Raw genomic sequence first — 19,195 nt, 5'->3', positions numbered from 1 at the left:
GTTTGCTATAAAACAGGTTTCCTGGCTGATTTATGTATCTATTTTAGAAATGCATTCCACTGAGGACTAGAGCCCCTATCCAGCTTCTAGGCCCCACAGCTGGAGCTCCTGATAGCCAGTACTAACTACCACTTTATTTATTACCCTGAATCCATTATACTGACAGCACATGTTAATGCTGTATTTAGTAGGATAACTTTGTGTTTGTTTCTTATTCAAAATAAGCACAAACCAAACATCCCGGTCTACCTCCTTGAGACTCCAATGCAGTTCCCATCAATAGCCAAAAACTCTGCCGCTCTTCTTGGTTTTGTTTCCATCATCAGAAGACTATTTCTTTGACAGACCAAGCAAATACAGTGCAAGAAACCATTCCTGCTCAACTCATTCACACAAAGAATTCTATTTTTGTACAAAAATATTTGTACAATGAATTGTAGCGAGCTTTTCCAAACAATCAGGCATTATCTACCATCTTATATAGGAGTCTCTGTCGCCTGGGGCATGATCTTACAAAAGCCTAAGTCTGTTTTGCTCTGGTTTTGCAAGCATTATTGATCTTGGCTCTTCGTCTTGCTCTCTCCTGCAGAAACAAACAGTAAAATTCAAGATTCGGCTTCCTGTAGGCTAAATTAAGAATTAAACAAGTCAATATTGTATAAATCCATGAGGGAAGCGGTGTGCCCACACTCCCATGCACGCACATTTCACAGCTCCAGCAGCATCCGTGGCCTTGAAGCCTGATGCTGAAAAATGCTGAGCACAGCCGGCTCTCACAGAGTCCCCTGGAAGTTCGAGCGCCTCTTCCAAGATGCTCACGAATGCTAACTGTGCCTTCTTTCAAAATTAATAAGGCTTCAGTCAATTTTGACTGACACTGAGGAAAAGAAAATATTTACTAAGCATAAGGCAATAAACAGAGGACTGCAGTTACTATGGTGGAATAGCAAGCTAGCTATAGTAAAGCCTTTACAAATGTCAAAACAGATCTGTAGCCTCATATTTACTTGCCATAAGTGATAACACTGCTAAACAAACTCTCAGATGACTCAGCAAGAGGGTCATGACTACCTTAGAAATCCTTGTTTATTTTAATTTTGATAACCAGGGACTCACTAGGACTTCACATCCAGGGCTGCTTCCCAACATCTGCAAGGATGCGCAAAGAAGAAAGGAAAAGGATGCTCAAGGTTAGTTGAACACCCTGGTGCATGAGTAAAACTGAGTAGGCAGCCATGAGAGCATAAACAAGGAACAGAAATGCTTTCCAACCACGACAGAAGTTATGGATGAACCTATAAAAAACAGTGCCTTTCTTAGGGAGAATATTTTCGCCACAGTCGACACCCTTCTTTTCATTTGGGGTAATGGTGACAGTCAATTATATATGTTTGCATATTTTTCTAAAGTTGGCTAGAACCTTTCCCACTTTCTAATTCTTGCATGTGTTATTCTGACTGATGACTAGCAGATGCTGAAATAGGGCTGCTACGATATTTGCACCCTGGTTTCAACTAACAGCTACTTTATCACCAACATCATCCAATCTGAGGATGACATCCTTGAAAATATCATACCTAAGTGTTGACCTAGTCTGATGCTATTTAGACATTCTAATTTAAAAGACTCAACCAAAAGACAAAATGACCAGAGGCTACTCAGCTATTTTTGACAAAATCACAAATAAAGATTTCTATTAGCTTTCTGTGTACTACTGCTTCGATATGGAAGAAATTAATTTTGAATACCATTGTACTTTTTCCATTTGATTAAAGTCAGTTAAGTCAGGTTTTGAGGTTTTTTCTTTCTGAATGGGGAATTTTCCTAAAACCACTTCAGGAAAAGTAAAGAAGGAAACAGGCGTTCAACTTCCCCAAATCAGAAAGAGAACCTTGGGGTGGGGAAGGATGTTCAACATGTTCATCAGCATTTGAGCTTTCTCCTTTTCACGTGCAGCTGCAACGCAGCAAGCTGTGAGGAAGCACAGAATTTGCATTTACAAGAGAATTGTCTGATAGCAAATAAATGGTCAATCAGTTTTTTATATGATTCTCTAGCTTCATTGTAATTTTTAATCTTAGTTTTAATGGTCTGTGATATAACTTTGAATACCGGGCAATAGAGAAGCCTCAAACAATTGCCACAGGCCAGACTACACAGCTACTGAACTCCGGGAACAGATAATTTTAGGGATCCGGACTTCTCACTCAGTGATTATAAAAAGCACCACCACTTGAGTTACAGGAATCTTTCATATGTTATACACATCTCTACTACAGTGAACACTTAAAGCTAGCTCACTTTGATTTTTTTTCTTTTTTTTTTTTTTTTTTACTTAAGCAAACAATTATCTAATTGAAAGCAGCTCCATTTGACTAGAGAATTAAAAAGGAAAGGGCACCTGAGCAGCAGCTGCAGCAGAAACCATCCGGGAGCAGTTAGCCTCCAGCTCCTTGAAACTTCCACCTACACCTAAGCTGCTCCCTCTGTCATTTCAAAGCACATCATCCCATTGCCAACCCTCCTCTTTCTCCTCCTCCTCCTCTCCGCGCTTCCCCCTCCGCTTCCGCACAGACCTCAGCGGTCATCAGACGCTTCCAGAGCTGCAAAGCCACAGAATGACCCTCAATTCTGATATGGCAGTAACCACCCTTGCACTCAGGAACAGGAAAGGGCAATTTAGGGAGGAAACTGAGAATTTTACACTTACAACCTGAATATATATTTGCTTGGAAAAGAAAGAAATTCTTTGTCTGTGGCTTTCAGCTTGGCACCTTTAACGCAGACAGCTCACCTTAAAAAAAAAAAAGAGGAAAGAGTACTTGCATTGAAAATGCGCCTTTTTTTTTTCTTTTATTGTTTTTAATACCTCTGTAGACAGCTCCACTGCCAGCTCCCTGCTTTCCTCACACCCCACTGGCAGCCGCAGCACTAATTGCAGACATGTGTTGGTACAAGGAGTCCGCTTGAATTATTAAAGGATTCTCTCTACATAGCAAAGGGAGGTGTTCAGCTGGGGTTTTAAACCTCTGTAAAAAGTCATGGATTTAGGACAGATGTAACCTTATCTTCTGCTTCCCCTTCCCCCAGAACACTGAAAAGACAAACAAAACAGCAGCGCTCCTGTTTACAGAAAGAAAGTAGGTTGCAGCCCCACAGAATTTCACCACCAATCTGGTTGGACATTTGTTCCTGCCTATAACCCAGGCGCTTTTGGGGAACACAAAACATCTACAGACATCACCCCGCGGTAAGCAAACAGAGGAGAGAGCTCTTATATCCGGGCACACAACGGATTTTGGATAGCTCTTCGAAAGTAGTATTTGGCTGCAGACCAGCTGGCCGCAGGCTACAGCTCTCCATAGCATCTGCCTGTTCCTGCCAGACAAAGGACCTTTTCTCCAGCTCTGCCTCAGGGGCAAGTTTTTGGTGTTTGCTTTTTTTTTTTTTTTTTAATTTCTTGTCTGATGAAATGAACATCTCTGAAGTAAAACAGAGACTCGGGTTTTGCTAGGTGCACGGGAGTACTGACTTCTCCACCAGATGACCTGAAGCCATACAAGAGCAGCACTAGAACTGGTTGTCTAGAGGTGCCACGTTACCTTGACTAAAAATGAAAGAGCCGTGTTCAGAAAATTGGCCTTCTAAGAACTCACTAAAAAAGGAATGAAGAGAAGTCAAGAGCCCCACATGACACTTCATAACTATGTTTAAATTATTAAACAAGTGACAGGCTTTGCCGAGCCTGGAAAACGCACTGCGTCAGCTCCAAGTCCCACACACTGATTGTAGCAGCACAATCCACCCTTTCCAGCAGAGCCACCTCAGAGAGGAGCTACAGCGGCAGCACCCTGGCACACCCCGGCACCCCGCTTCCCAGCCAGGTGCTGCAAAGTGAGCTCTGCTCTCCAAGCAGCCCAGGACAAGCCAGCCTACAGGCAGCGTGCTGGGGTGAGAACCACCCATGAATTCCTGGGAGTTAACAGCTCCCTCCTGGCTCACCCTGAGGTTTCCCCATCCTGGAGGGACCAATCCCCCCTCCACAAGAGGAACTGCCCAGGTGGAAGCATCCCTTCTACCCATGATGCACTCATGGGATTAAAATGAAGGCCACCATCCACACGTAGGTACAAAACTGCCTGATACTTCTCTCTTGTAAGGCTTGAGCAGTAATAATGGGGGGTGGAGGGGCAAGGATTGCACCCTTGGTTCTGTATCAAAGCAATCAGGGTCCATATACAAGGCAATGCTCCTGGAGAAAATGAGGAAAGAGGGGAAAAAGAGGAGACCACAAACCAGCCCCCATCCACGGGGAAGTAAACGTATACCACAGGCGTGAATTTGCCTCCTCCTTCCCCACTCTTCCCCCCCCCCCAGCAATTTCCTCTCAAATTAAGATAACAGGGAGAAAAGGAAATAATTTCTTCAGCAGCTCTTCTGTGGTTTGCATAAACAAAGATGTGTAGGAGATAAACCACAAAATATCACAAAAGATAGCATTTCTAATTAATAGCATCAAAAAGATCAAGAAGCGTGGCTACATGGAGATACCATCTCCTCTTCAAGGAACCACGCACAGACATCTGAGAGCTGCTTATATGGTGGCTGAGGAGGTTTGAGTAGGAGTCACAGCTGCTAACAAAAGGCTTCAAGCTCTGCGGCACCCGGGCAAGGCACCAGTCGTTAAGGATGGCACATATGTGCTGGTCAGCCTTCATGGGTTGAGCTCTACCCTTGACTGCATGGCAAGAGCTGTAAAAGGCATCACGCACCTCGCTATCAGCTCTGCCTGGGTCTGCAAGTGCAGCATCTACCCACAGGGGCTTGGAGCAGAGACCTGCCCTTTTTAAGCTAATGAAGAACCATATCATGCTGCTCGTGGAGGACTGCACACATAAGCCTACCAAAGATGACAATGCAGCAGAGAAGTCCCTGACTTTCTGCATGCCTAACTCCAAGGCTAAACCCCAAGGCACAGGTTAAAAAGCTTCCTCAAGGCAGGTGCTTTCTTCACAGACATGTTACTGGTGGTGCTGTTGATTTTCCTGTTGCAAGTTCATCGGTGATGGACTGGAGGTGTCAGTGTGCACCAGCTTCCAACAATCAAGACAACTGTTCTCAGTACTCACTGGCACTTGGGCATCAGTTAAATTTTCAGAGATTCAAACACAAATTCTGAAGATTTTCAGGTACCTCACTTCTCTGAGATTCTTCCTTTTCTAGAAATACTTTATGCTTGCAGCAGGGAAGCTGGCCACCACTCACTCTTCTCCAAATTCAGACACTGCCTGTATCGTGTGTTACCCATCTTTGGCAGGTTTGAGAAGAGCTACCGATGGAGCCCCTGTAGCCTCACCTCTGCAATTCACTCACATATGCCCTGTGAGCTCCTCTACTGGCCTGGGGTTTGTTGAGACCTCACTGTTACGAGGCAGAGATCCAAGCTCCTGCTGCGTTGCTCTTACATGGATGAGAAACAAAGGACAGCCTAGCAGCAATATAGTATTTTTCCATATGATTGATTCCAAAGACGGGGGCTGAAAGAGAGACTAGACCAACCCCACAGAGTCATTCACCAACATCCCCACAGGGAGAAAGAGTGAAAGAGCAGAAGGCTGCAGCCCATACAGTTTGATATACCAGGTTGCCTACCTTTGGTACGCATTAATTGGGGGAGACAGACGACCAACTACATTTGGCGGCGAATATTTGAAATAAATTAATGCAACCACACCTGAAATAGCTGAAATCTGACTTGCCAAGAGACCCCTTGGACAGACCACAGTATTGAGCATGCAACTGCAGGCACATCTAACTGTTTACTTTTAAGCAGGACACAGGTCCTCCCTCTCAGCCCGATGAAGGACCAAAATAGCTGGAAAAGCTTTCTGATGGCAGGAAAAGAAGTCTTAGATGCAGCCATAGCAGAGAACAGAGAGACTGAGGACTGTAAACAGTCCCCCAAGTCACACCTAAAACATGCTGGTAACACAGCAGAGAGATTTACCCTACCCTGGCTTAGGTACCTGCTAAGGGCAAACAGAGGGAACCCCAGATTTCTAGGTGTTTATCTTCTACAGTGTAAAAAGCAAAACCAAGATGCAGAGAAATAGTTGCTCAATTATTTTACTCTACTATAAAATTCCTTACTGTCTAGTCATTAACTACACTGAAATTACCTCATTTGCAGGAGGATATGAAGAGTAACACGAAATTGGTATTTGAAAACAGCAGAGAGCCACCATAACAGCAGATACGATCATTTGGAGTCTCACACCAGCAATTGCTCATTTTAAGCATAAAAAAAACCCCAAACATTTGGATGGATTAAAAAAATCCACTAAGTGAATAACATTCAGGTTGTGTCATCAGCAAAACAAATGCCAGGAAATTCAGAGCTAATAGATTTACATGGTAATTAAATCTGCACATCTTCCCAACTTGCTCAGGTTACACAGTTGGAAATGCTGAAGTTCATGCTGAGCAAATCTTATAATCCACCCCATTATGCACACATGCATGCCCACACTTCCACTGCAAACACTCAAGTATTTCCAGCCCACAACCAGCAAATAAAAGATGTCTTTATTTTTAAGTAATCGGGGGGAATTTTTCAAGAACCATGTTTACTCCTTTGCCTTTCCTTGTTCCAAAATATTATTTCATGTTCCTTAACACCCCACTGTCCAGAATTTTTTTTGGATTTAAAAAGATAATTCATAATAAAATTAAACTCTATAAAAACTAGGACTAAATATGGGTTGAAATAAAATAATAATAATAATAATTTTAAAAAGCCCTTGTGCAGTTGAGGCAAGGGTGAGAAACAACTCTGAAATTCAGTGTCTCTTAAACCCACTGCAAGCAGAGACAAGGATACTATTGCTCATTCCTAACCCAAGCCTCTTGGGAGTCATAGAAAATACGAAAGTCCTTTTCACGTTCCCCTGCCCTTCCCCCAGTGCATAGTTCTTGGGTCTAGTCTAACTTTTCAATGGGCTGGGCGCATGTTTTGCTATTTCCCACCCTCTCCCCAAAAGAGCCAAAGCCAGAGGAGTGAGTCACGGTGGCCAGAGCACCGGAGCGGTGAGTCAGTGAGCTGGAAGCCCTTTAACAAGGCTCCCCCCATCTGGGTCCCTGGCTGAGACCTCAAAATACATTATTAATTCTGTGTTGCAAGCAAGCATCTGGATTATGCTCTCAGGTCAGATGCACTCATTCTTTTGTTTCGGCTACCTTTTTTTCCACCCCCTTATTTTTTTTGCCTCTTACACCAGGCTCAAGGGTATGCACTTCATTTGTCTCAGTCAGCTCTTGGGCTGCCAGTTTGAGCAGCAGAGCCACAGAAGGCTGAAACTCTCCATCGCTTCTCCCCATGCCCTTCTCTTCACCCGGTGAGCAGCAGTGTCACAATTCTTTACCACCAGCGATTGCAGAAGCTGCGAGACAAGCCTGACTGACAGGTCTGCCTTTCACGAGCCTCCAAACCACCAAGAGTAGGGGGAAGCCTCTCCCCGTCACCTCCAGCTACTGTGACTCACCCCAGACAGAGCTAACCTTCCAAAACTCAGTCATTGGAGTCTGATGATTTTTGGCACCCAGGCAAGATACTTAAAGAGACCAGTTATGTTATTAAAAACTATCTAGTGTCAAAAGGAATAGATGCAGTTGGTTTGTTTTGGGTTTTTTTTTGCCCCAGCTATGCTCCAGGCATGCAACGCCAGTCATAAATATTTGTTGTGAGATAATATTAATTTGCTGGGTTACGCCCCAGGTACGCCTACAGGCTCTTTGGAAGGAACTTGCATTTACCACAAGTTTTACATCTAACTAGTGTCTTCTGAGTAACTACCCAGTGTTTAGCCAAAAAATAAGCAGTGAAAGAAAGTTTTCAGCCAAGTTGAAACCCTCATGTACAAATTTTACAATTCACCAGTGGGCATTTACGGTCTTGTTTGCTGCCCAAAAGTTTGGCAGCAGGGATAACACATTTTGTTATTCCACAACTGGTTTAACATATTGCCACTTTTGAAAGAAAACAGTACCTGGGTTTCTTCTTCAATGCATGCAGATAGAACTTAACATTACAGCAGTGTTTCACAACATCTGGGGGCACAGCACTTGGTTTCATTTATCATCTTCCCTCACCATGGAAATGGGAGGGGAGGAAAGCAATGAAAATTCATCTGAGTCTTCATGTAAGAGCATCCCTTGTCAAAGGGCACAGATAAGCCCTTTGTAAAGGGCACAACCAGCACGATTCCTGTGTTTTAAACGGAATCCATTAGTTTTGCACCCATTTTAGAGATCATAGAATATCTCAAGTTAGAAGGGACCCATCAAGATCTTCAAGTCCAACTCTCTCATGACTTTATGGATGTAACAGGAAGGAGGAAAGGATAACCACTGAGAGAAGTCAGAAGTTACAGGGATTGTCCAGCAATTCAGGGACAGTTACTTAAAACAGAGATGCTGTAACCTGCCCTGCAGGCTAGCGGCAGTTCGCTCATCTGCTCACCCTGCAAGGTCTCATCACAGTTCCCACATGTTAAGCAACACTTGAAGCTGCCAGCCTCTGCCCACGGGCACAACCTCCCAGAAACATAACCATCCCAGGGGGCACGCCGTGCTGGGATGCCGTTAGGAGAGCCCAGCAAAATTGTAATTTCTCCTCTAGGTTCCCCTTCGTGCAGAGGGCCTCTTGCAGAACGCAGATGCTCTCCAGCTCAACTGTTTCATGCTTAAAGAGTTCGCAACAGCCTCCTCCCTGAGGACCAAACCAGTATCTTTCAAAGGAGGATCTTAAATTAGTCCGAGCAGTGTAGGTAGGAAGCAACAACTTCTGCTCCATCTGCAGTGCTCGCTGCATGCTCTGGCTTGCCGCTCCTGACTGACAGGACATTTGACATTTAAAATAAAAATCGCTATCTTCTTCTTCGACAATGTTATCTCTTTAATGGCTGCAAAGTTTAAATGGCAGGGTTCCAGCTTGCAGGAGCAATTGTTCCTTCGTTTTCCTAATGCTGGCTGCAAACCTACACACCACCCATCAAAATTCAGCTCTTTAATTAAAGCTGTCTGGTTATTATAAAATAAGTAAGGCTTTACTATGAGTATTGGCAGCTTAAGGAGAGATTGAGCATTTTATTTCACTAAATAAGTTAGTAAGTTTTGTTTTACAGATTCATTTTTTATTCCAGGAGGGTTCTGCTAGGTTTTTTTGTTTGTTGGTTTAAGTGTAGAAGCATGAAAGCTGAGGCTTGAAAAGAAAGGATAAAAACGTAAGCTCATAAATGTTTAAGTGCTCTTAATTTTTGAAGTCAGATTATCTCTTCAAGTGCCTAAATGCAGACTCCCTGAGTTGATTAAGGAAAATATGAATTAGCTTTTATAAATGTGGCCTAATATTCATAGACATAATGGTTAAAATTGCAGATGCATGTAAAGTTTTAAAAAGAAAAAACACATGACACACATATAATCCTTTCTTGAACCCAAGAGACAGGTGCTTGAGCACAAGGGAAGGAGAAAATATTAGAGTGGTTTTGCAAAACAAGTGTGAAGAAATCCACAGGTCATATCACCTTACCCAGGAGATGAACTGCCCTGCCTGATTCAGAGCTCAAGGATCAGCAGCCTTTGGCTAGTAATGACCTCAGCTGCCACAGGTTTTAGACCCTGCCCAGCAGAAACTGCTGCCCCCTCTATCAGACAAATATCTACTATCAGAGCAGAAAGAGGAACAACACTGGCAGGACTTTGTGTTCAGTGCTGCTATCACTGAGCGTTACACATTAAGTACCATGCACTAAAAAAAGTCAGTTTGATGTCAAATCTTGTTCCAGCATGTGATCTCACCAGATAGTGGAACAAACAACTACATCAAAGAGCCCTTTCCCAGTAAATAAGTCCTACACCTTGCTTTCAGTAGAAACGTCCTGTGTTTTGATCTGACATACCTCTCATCCTTCCCATAAACTTGCATTGAGCCCGAACATTGCGGATGCATGCAGAGCTGATACTTCACCACCAGCAGGTATAACCAAAGCCCTTCCGTCCCAAATCGTCAAAACGTTTCCCCGCTTGCAACTTTGCAGCATGCTTCATGTCAAAACACCTACTGCCCCAGGAAGCTAAGGAAAAGACGCTAGAGCTGCTTTGGATCAGCCAGACCAACATCACAGCAAAAAGCCTTGCGTTTTGAAGCCGTCTCCAGTGGTCTTCCACACCATGAGATGGACAGGTCAAGACGCCCATTTGTTGCACTTAGACAGCCTTCACTCTGCAGATATTCACACAGGAACCCACAGAAACCATTTTGGCACCTAATTTTGTATAGACCAGTACCTCCATCAGCACTGGTACTTTGGCATCCTCCCTCTGAGAAAAGACACATTTCACTTTTATGCCACCACAAGACTGGTGGGTGTCACTTGGTTTTTACTTGTGTCAAAGGCAGACCAGTTTGTTTTGAAGCTCTACTGAAAGCTGTAGAGAGAAAGGAAACAAGGACACAGGATGTGAACAAGATCAAATAAATATATACTCAAAAGTATGCGTAGCATTTGTCTAGACAAATTATTTTAAGATAACCCATACTTGAGAGCTGGTATTTCAATTTCCTATAACAAGTCCTTTGTCACAGTGCCAGACAACATTACTTCAGTCAACTTTATTAAAAAAAAAGTAAAAAATAGGACTGGTACTGGATTAAGGTTCAGGACCCAAAATAGCAGTAGGCGGAAACATCTGTATCCTAAGACCAGGTCTTAAACAAAAACAAAAACCAAAGTTGTGTGCTTAGTTCTCCTCTATGCTTCTTCCCAGAGATGCAGGGACTAGTGGATCAGCTCATTTAATAACATGTGCTGGCTCTCTCCCCCACGAGTCCTCATAATACAAGGGAGACTTTCAACCCAGCGTTGCCTTCATTTGCCTGTGACTGGGCCTTTCAGCTTCTTTAGCGAGCCCTCCCCCATTCAGAGCACCCCCTTCCTTCATCTGTACCTACTGCTGTACCTTCCATTTCCAGACCTCTACTCCCAAGCAGGTGAAAGAAAGGCTACTCATCACCTTGCAGGATGTAAAGAAGATCAGCAGAATCAGGAAGGAAGCCACAAGCTGCAGGCGAAGACCCCGGAGGAGCAGAGCCAGAAAAGCAAGGGTGCAGAAGGAAAGCAGCAGGAGGAGGAGGGAAAGTCACAGTGCTTGGGAAGGGATAAAATAAACCTATGACAGATAAGCAGCGTATTAAGATTGTGCAAGAACTTCCTCCATCCCCAGTTGCGTATTTTTGCCAAGTGTAACTGATTTTTGTGCCTTGCCATTTAAAACTACCTATCTTAAAGTGGTCATTCTCACGACTGCTATGGACTTACCCTCATCTATTCTTTCCCACCCAAAAGGCAAGTTCAAGAAGGAAAGGAGACTTGATAGGGGCCAGCACTAGATTCCTACGTCCCTGAGTCAGCAAAATGGAGGCCCGCCGCTGTGGGAGCAGTGCCAGTGTGCTGTCAGGCAGCACAGCCCTACCCTTCTCTGGCAGCAAACATTTCCTCCAGCCCATGCTCTGCAGTCCTTAAGAGACGGTCAAGCTCTTCAAGCTGTCCCCGTAAAACATAGGATCAAGAGAACCTGAGAGAAGGTCTTTAACCAAGAAAGCATCAATGTTGATTGTAAATCATTCATGAACATTTCAGCATATGCCTAAAAAGCAAAACCAAAACCCCTGCCATCTCACCACCACAGGTGAAGAGAAAGCGACACTGGGCAAACAGCCCTGCTTACCATGGAAACTTAGAAGTATTACATATTTGGGCTACTGGAAGAAAGGAAAAATTAATGAGAATTAACCAAAATCAGAACCTAGAAAACAAGAAAGAGTTAATAGCAAATACAATTCAGAGGGAAAAAAAAATCGCTTCTGAGTTTGTCAGGACCCAGAAGAATGTTAATTATAGATCAGGCCATCGCTTGGCTGCAGTTGGGGAGGGGGGAGGTGGCAGGGATCAAAATGTTTAATTGAATATTCCTGGGAGGGGGTGGTTCTGAATTACTGCTCTTTATATGAGAACAGATGATACAGCCATCCCACAGGATGGTAATGAAATGATTTTCATCCCAACAATAACGGAAGAGAACATAAAAACAACAGCTACACAAAGCTGGCCATTTTAATTAGCAAACCCAGAAAACCTCCATCTGAAAAGTCTAAACAGATCTTCTAAGGAGCTCTTGAAACTATTTTCAGTATGAGACAATACTGATGGACAGGAAAAAATAATATGAAAATATTTAAGTGTAAACAAGGCAACCAAATAACAGCAAGTTAACCTACCTACTGTTCATTCCTGACTAAGGGAAGAGATGGAGAAGGGAGTAGTTAGAGTCCAAGAATAAAAGGGAGAGAAATCTAATTTATGCCTATACTTCCGCAATAACTGATAATCTAGCTTCTCAAATTTAATCTCTTTTTGTAATAACATTACATGCTTAATACACTTTGTCTCTCATAAGGCAACTGACTTGGTGCTATACAAAACAAAGCCAAAGCGATATGAAGTCAACAGGCCACATTCAGTGTAATAAAGAAATAATAAATCTCCAGATGCGAAACACAAATCAGCTGATTACATCACATGTTTTCAGTGGGTTCCCACAGGGATCGGTTCTTGGCCTCAGACTCTAATATTTTATCAATGACCTGAGAGTCACCACCACTGAAGTTTGCAGATATCACAGCATCAGCAGGAGCAGCGAGTAATAAAAAGGTCAGGTCACAAAACCAAAACACAGAGTACTTGGTAAGCAGCCATACACAAGCAACATGTTTTAAATAAAGCTGAAGGTAAAAAGAAAAAATTTAAAAAAAAAATCTTACTGCTGCAAACAAAAGGCCCCAAGTCACGCTTTGATGACTGACAATCAGAAGCAGAGATCTCAAAAAGCACTTGGGACCCTGGAAGAGAAGTGGCTGAAGGTACTGCAAGTGCTAGGTGCACAAAGGAGGCAGACGCGTGCCCATGCTCCGAGCACAAGAGAACCTTGCTGCACAGCAGGTTGAGCCCCTTGGCCAGAGCATAGAGGTCTCACACAGTCCCAGGAGCAGCCCAGCACTGGGGACCCTTGCACAACCATCTGGTGCTGTGGGGCCAGTGCCAGGCTCACACAGCCAAAGAACAGCAGGGAGGTAACGGTACTGCAGAAATTTTGCCTTTTTTTTAGGGGTTTTTTTGCTTGTTTGTACTTGTTTCTTAAATGAGGCTTCATATTTAATAGAAGTTGCCCTATAAAGCTCAACCCCCAGCTACAGCTTTGTACTACAACCTCACGCCAATCGCAAAACCTGCTGCACAAGTCTGAGTCCCCTGCACAATCCCAAGTGCACAGGTTTGAGGACTTCAGAAGACAGAGGGGTGTGAGGCAGGAATTAATTTTCTCCACGCTCATGGCAGACGCAGCTGCTACTGGCCTCAGCTAGGCTCCAATCCTATACTGCCAAATTCCAAGAAAAGAATGTTGAACAACTTTAGAAAGTTCAGAGAACCACGAGAATCACTGCAGAGCTGGAAATCCTGCCTCAAAATAAAAGCAAATAACAAAAGAAGAAACCAACGTATTCAGCTTGTCAAAGAGGAAACAAATGCAGAACATGAACTTTCTTAAGTACTGAAACAGGGAATAAGACTTAGAGAACAGCTCTAACAACTTGCAGCTAAGATTACAAGCTGAAGCCAGATTCATTCATCATGGTTACAAAGGGACACAATATTAAAAAAAGGGAGAACAATCAACCATGAAGGAACAGCATTAATTCTTCGACCCAAGCCATTCTTAATTGAAGACTGGAGGTTTCCCTACAAAGATATGCAGGAATTCAAACAGGAAACAATCTGGGGAAGTTTTAGAGCCTGTGATTTACATAAGGCTAAACTAATCAATCATAATTGTTTCCTTTGGCCTTGTAGCAAAACAAGGCTGTTTACTAGAGCAGCAGCATGTTCTGGAAAACTCGATACAAACTTGAAGTTGGGAAACCTGCTGATGCGGCTTTGCATTCCTATATTCCAGATAACTTGATATCCTTATCAGGAAGGCAGCCGGGGAACACAGTTCAAGAACCAAGGTTTAAAACCAAAGGTTGTTCTTGTTAGACACAGCCCACCTACTCACAAGCAAGCTCCAAACACAGCGCTTGATAAACTTCAAGTGGCCAGCACATCTCACAGCACTAGCCCACTGAAAGCCTTTTCCCTTTGTTTATATTTAAGGCTGGGTTCTCCAGCCCTATTGCATGACTGAATCAGCTTTCCTCCATGCGCCTGAGCTGGGCTGGTGAGGGCTGCGGACACCCCAGCATTGGCTGGGAGTGGGAGTCCATACCACTTGCCATCACCCCGAGAGCTGCACCTCAATAGAGAGCTGGGAGAAGGTGTCAGAGGAAAAATTTGGCCTGCTTGCATTGGACTTCAAGGTTTCTCAACCAAAGAGATTGAAAACACAAACACCCAGCAGCACTCATGCATACAAACTATCCTATCCTTTCCTACCCTATTCCCTATCCTTTTGATACCTATCTGTTCCTCAGAAACAGAGGGGCAGCTGCAGTCGTGCCAAAGCACAAGTAAACAAACTGTGAGTATTCACAAGCACACAGTGTTGTGATCATTTTCAGAGTCCACCTTCAATTTCCAAACAAACAACATCTGACAGACAACTGGTTTCAGTGGTGATGGGAGATTCCCCATGAGACCAGGCGAGGGGAACTCTAGGGTGCGCGCGGGAATTTAAAGGGAACTTCCACATGGAGGGAGCAACTTCAGAAGAAGTCATTTAGCAGTCGCTCATTTCCAAGTCTCTTTTACACGTCTCTTAGTTAGCAAAGCTGCACATGTCTGCACATCTCCATGGCCTATCGTCCTTTCCAAATACCAAGTCTGCAGCAGCAGAAGGCTGCCCATAGCAGAGATATCAGAGGCGAGTTACTTTATTCTTGCTTTAAACCTGAGAAAGAGCCCTAACACAAGCAGGTAACATGCAAACCCATTCAGACACACAGACAGAACAAGATAGCTTGGGCTCATGTTAGAAGAAAGCTTTTTTTTTTTTAAGTTTGATAAAAGAAAACGTTAAAAGCGAACAGCTGACAGAAAGAAAGGAGAGGGAGAATTTAAAGGAAAGGAGGAGTTTCATCCTGCTTTAAAGGTTAATTACAAGATTGATCCCACCAGGCAGCACGAGTTTCTGCACTAAAGCAGAAGGGAGCTCTAGCCAGTGCCTCCAGCCAACACATACACACGCACCCACCCCTGTGCAGCATCTTCCCAGCCTGCCTCCCTCAAACAATGCTAACACGCAAAAAAAGCCCCTTTCACTTGCAGCACTATGATTTAATTAATCGGATACATCGAGCCAGGGCGCTGTGCAGTGCGGAAGACGAACTCTCCTGAGACTGCCAAAAAAAGCCTGCCAGTGTCCCGGGGACAGAGACGGGCGGTGAGAAGTTTCAGACATTGCATAAGCGCAGGCACACGTAATCGCTCATTCGCACTACTCTGGCCAAGGCTAACTCAGACCCCGGCCAGCCACAGCCAGGATCCACTCGAGCTGTTCCGAGGCGACCGGGTGCCCGGTGAGCTGGCAGCCAAGGGAGGGAGAGGCCCAGGCCTGTGTGGGGAAGGAGACGGGGCCTGCTCATGGATGCCTGTCCCAGCATCTAGCAGGCACGAGCCCTGAGCCTCCAGAGGCCCCTCAGCCCCTGCTTGGCTAACCGTTGAAAAGAAGGAAACCACTTAAAAGAAGGGGGGGGGAGGGGGAAAGGTGTTTTTTCCAGGCTCTGTCAACATTGCTGTAAGGAAAGAAACAGGGCCTTGCGGTTAGAGGGCCTGGCAGGAGCCAAAGGCACCATGTTCTGTCCCACACAGCCTGAGTGGGCCCGGGCCTCTTGCCTCCTGGCACAAAGGTGCCCTTCGCCTCGCCGTTCCACATGCCTAAGGGCAATAACGAAGCGATACTCTATCACAAGGGATTTCAAGGATAACGGCATGGAAGATTGCATCACATTCAACGCCGAGATTATTAGTATCATAAAAACGCCAGAGAGAGATGGGAGGTAGAGGGAGTCCTTTGTCGCAGGGCACGGTGCTGGATGCTGTGCCACGCAGCCACTTCAGGTTTTAAAGGGCTACCGAGAGGTAAAGGCAAGCTCAGGAGCTCAGAAAGCACAATTTGCATTCAAATTTCAGGTGTCGTGATTTCTTCCCTGCAGCCTGTAAGCCATCTGTGGCGCGTGGCCACGCAAAAACCTGGCTGCCAAGCACCAAGCCAGCACAGCCCCCAGCGTTACATGGCTCAAGCAGAGAGCACCTGAGGCAGGGAAAACACTTTCCCAGAGCTAAATGAGTCTGGTTCTAGGGAAACACAGGTATGCAGCCAGAAAAATAATCAGGGGAACCTTGTACCGCTTATCAGCAATGCGTAACTCCAGAGCCAGTTAAGGCTATATATACACAGAGCTATATATGTGTGTGTGCGTGTGCGCATGTGTCTGTGTGTATTAAATATAGCTCAGTTTTTTAATATGGCAGCATTGGCTGAGGAACAGTTCGGATGAGCATCTGCTACAGACCATCTGGACTGGGAGGGATAGAGAGTGAAATGCGATGGGACTCTTGAGGAATTTGAAACTTGCAGCGTATTTTACACCAAAAACTGTTGCGTAAGGTACACCGACAAATGTGTGATATCAGGAAGGTTCTCTAACTAAAAGAAGAAAAAAAAAAAGAAGAAGTGATCCTGAAACTGCTGCTTCCTGCGGGGGTTGGAGTTGGCTGCAGGCAACAGCACTGACCTCATGCCGCTGAAATTCAGCATCATTAAAAGAGACAAAACCAAGTTCTCATTACATGCATCAGTATGGGAGAATATCTAACTATTGGACTGGTGTTGCCCCAATGAACTGAAAGTGGTACTTGATGCTCAGTGCATTACCGTGGAGTATCTTAAGCTTCCATCAAAAAATAAAAGCTCAGAAAAACCACAGCAAGTTTTTATTCATTAAATTAACATACAAGAACAAATGGTTCGTGTGTAAAGCACTCTGACATCCTTCTGAGTAAGATGGCTTCATATTCATAATGTATATGCACAGATGGAGATATTATCAGTATTCTTCTCCAAAGACCTCAGCAAAATTCTATGAACCAGAAGATTTTATAAATCAAGGCTCACAATGACTGTCTTATGCAGAATCAACACGAAGACTCAAACATGCCAAAACTAAAACTGTCAGTTTTTCAGAATTGCTGAGCACCCCCTCCTTTTTTTTTTTTTTTTCCTAGTTGCAAGATCTGCAACAGGTATCAAAGGAAACTAAAGAATATGAAGTAAGCTCAAGTTTGCAGGGCCTGCAAACTTCCCCAGAAAATTTAGGTGTGCAAAAATGACAAGGGATTAAAAATCACTGCTCTGATTCTACTAACAAGTTGCAGTTCCAGATGGCTTGGGAAGATCTGGTCTTCAGGAAGAGTCAAAATGAGCATGGTTGGCACTAATGCCAAATGGGAACTCTGCACTTCTGGGATTTCCATGAGCTAAACTGTACCTGTCCTGTAATGGTAGCAAGTTGCTAGCATGTACACACTGAGAACTCAAGGATAGGACAATACCAACAAATAACAACTCTTCTTTTGGACAGAGCAGCTGTCCATCTTTTCTCCACTACCAGTCATCTTTATTTTTCTAATGTTGTAATAAAAAATGCCTAATAACACTTCAAAAGGTCCAGTAGGGTAGCATTTTGTAAAAGGAGCCCACAAGACCATTTTACAGAAGGACCTAATAGCTCTTTTCCACGAAAGGATCCAGTTACACAAGGCTCTGGTTTGAGTTTTACGGGGACAGCCAGCCACACTCAGAAAAGCCAGCAAACAGATGGAGATAATAGAAATTTAAACAGACCATCCAGCTTTCAGTATAACCACCGTATGGGGTATTTTATCAATTGCCAGGTGAGTGGGAGGGTGGGGAGAAGTAGAAGAGATCATAAATCTCCCCACCCTGTCTACGTTGCTCCAATCTCTGGCTCGTGTAGCAGCAGTTAAAAATTATTCCCCTTTTGACAGGGTTTGTTAAGCCAGTCAGGAAAGGTCAGGACAGAACATAGAAATAGATTTAGACCAGATGCCCATGCTAATAGTAATTCAAACCACATATTCCCCACCTGAAATGAAAATATTAAATAAAAGCAGTGATAATCTGATATGCTTTTAAAGGTTTAGTGGTCTAGCCATTTTTATTTAAGCAGATTATTTGTCTGATCCTTACGCAAACTCATTTTTAAAAGTTCAAGGAGGGAACAGAGATACATGTTGAGAAGCAGCCTTTTTTGATGTGTAGAAATTTGCATTTGTGGCTTTTTTGTTGGCAAGATAAAGGCCATACACACAGAGCTGTAACTGCAGGAATAAAAGCTTGATATGACTTTTCATACCACATCATTGTAAATAAAGCTTCCTGTTACTACACAACACTGCTACCATATACCTCCAAGATGGGCAAGCAGAGCGATAATAAGCAAATTGGCTATAGACCCAGCAAAACAGTGTGAAATCTCTCATTGCTAAGGGATGCCCACGTGCATATTCAAGTGCTCTCCTGCCATGCTCTGAAGTTGGCATTTTGTTTAGGGAAGAAATCAAGCAGCTAAGGAGAACTACAGAGAGGCTGAGAACCGCAGCACTGACTTGCTAAAGTCTTCAGTGATGAGACGGGCAGAAAAGAGGCGGAAAGACACAGCTGGGGAGCAGGACAAGAATGCACACAGCTCCTTGTCTTGCTTTTCAACACTTGAATTCCCATGGCAATGACTCTTAGCCAGAAAACAAGAGAACACCTGTGTAACCGGTGCAGGAACCGCCACAGGCAAGCCTCCTCTGCTGATATATCCAAGCTTCGTCCTTGGTAAGATAACCTGTAGCAGCAAAAAGGTCGTGCGGTCATTCACCTCATCCAGCCTCTGCCGATGGTGGCACAAGAGCACGTTGCATGTGATGGGAAGAGCCCTTGGGAATGTTGGGGAAAGGGATGACACCCCAGGTGCTTTTTGCACAGATACCCATCTAGCCATCTAGCCCCAGGATACCCACACCCTTCAGTCACTGCCCAAAAACTCAAACACACAAGTTCTGGAAAAAAT

The 19,195-nt window shown here is 44.1% G+C and overlaps 1 protein-coding gene across 3 annotated transcripts in view; it reads right to left on the bottom strand.

Annotated features, from left to right (window-relative positions):
- The window catches only part of CREB3L2 (cAMP responsive element binding protein 3 like 2), an 81,464-nt gene that overhangs the window by 36,537 nt on the left and 25,732 nt on the right, over positions 1 to 19,195 (bottom strand). Inside the window, exon 1 of one of the 3 annotated variants that reach the window (XM_082479699.1) lies at positions 9,960 to 10,079. The exons of the other annotated variants lie outside the window; for them this stretch is intronic. The gene's annotated coding sequence lies outside the window, so the exon portion shown is untranslated. Of the gene's footprint in view, positions 1 to 9,959; positions 10,080 to 19,195 lie in introns of those variants that run through there. 3 annotated transcript variants of the gene reach the window in all.

This window comes from Vanellus vanellus (genome assembly GCF_965231255.1).
Source record: "Vanellus vanellus genome assembly, chromosome: 1".
NCBI classification, from domain to species: Eukaryota; Metazoa; Chordata; class Aves; order Charadriiformes; family Charadriidae; genus Vanellus; species Vanellus vanellus.
Note: the sequence above shows the minus strand (reverse complement) of the source record. Positions and strands in the feature narration are given on the sequence as shown.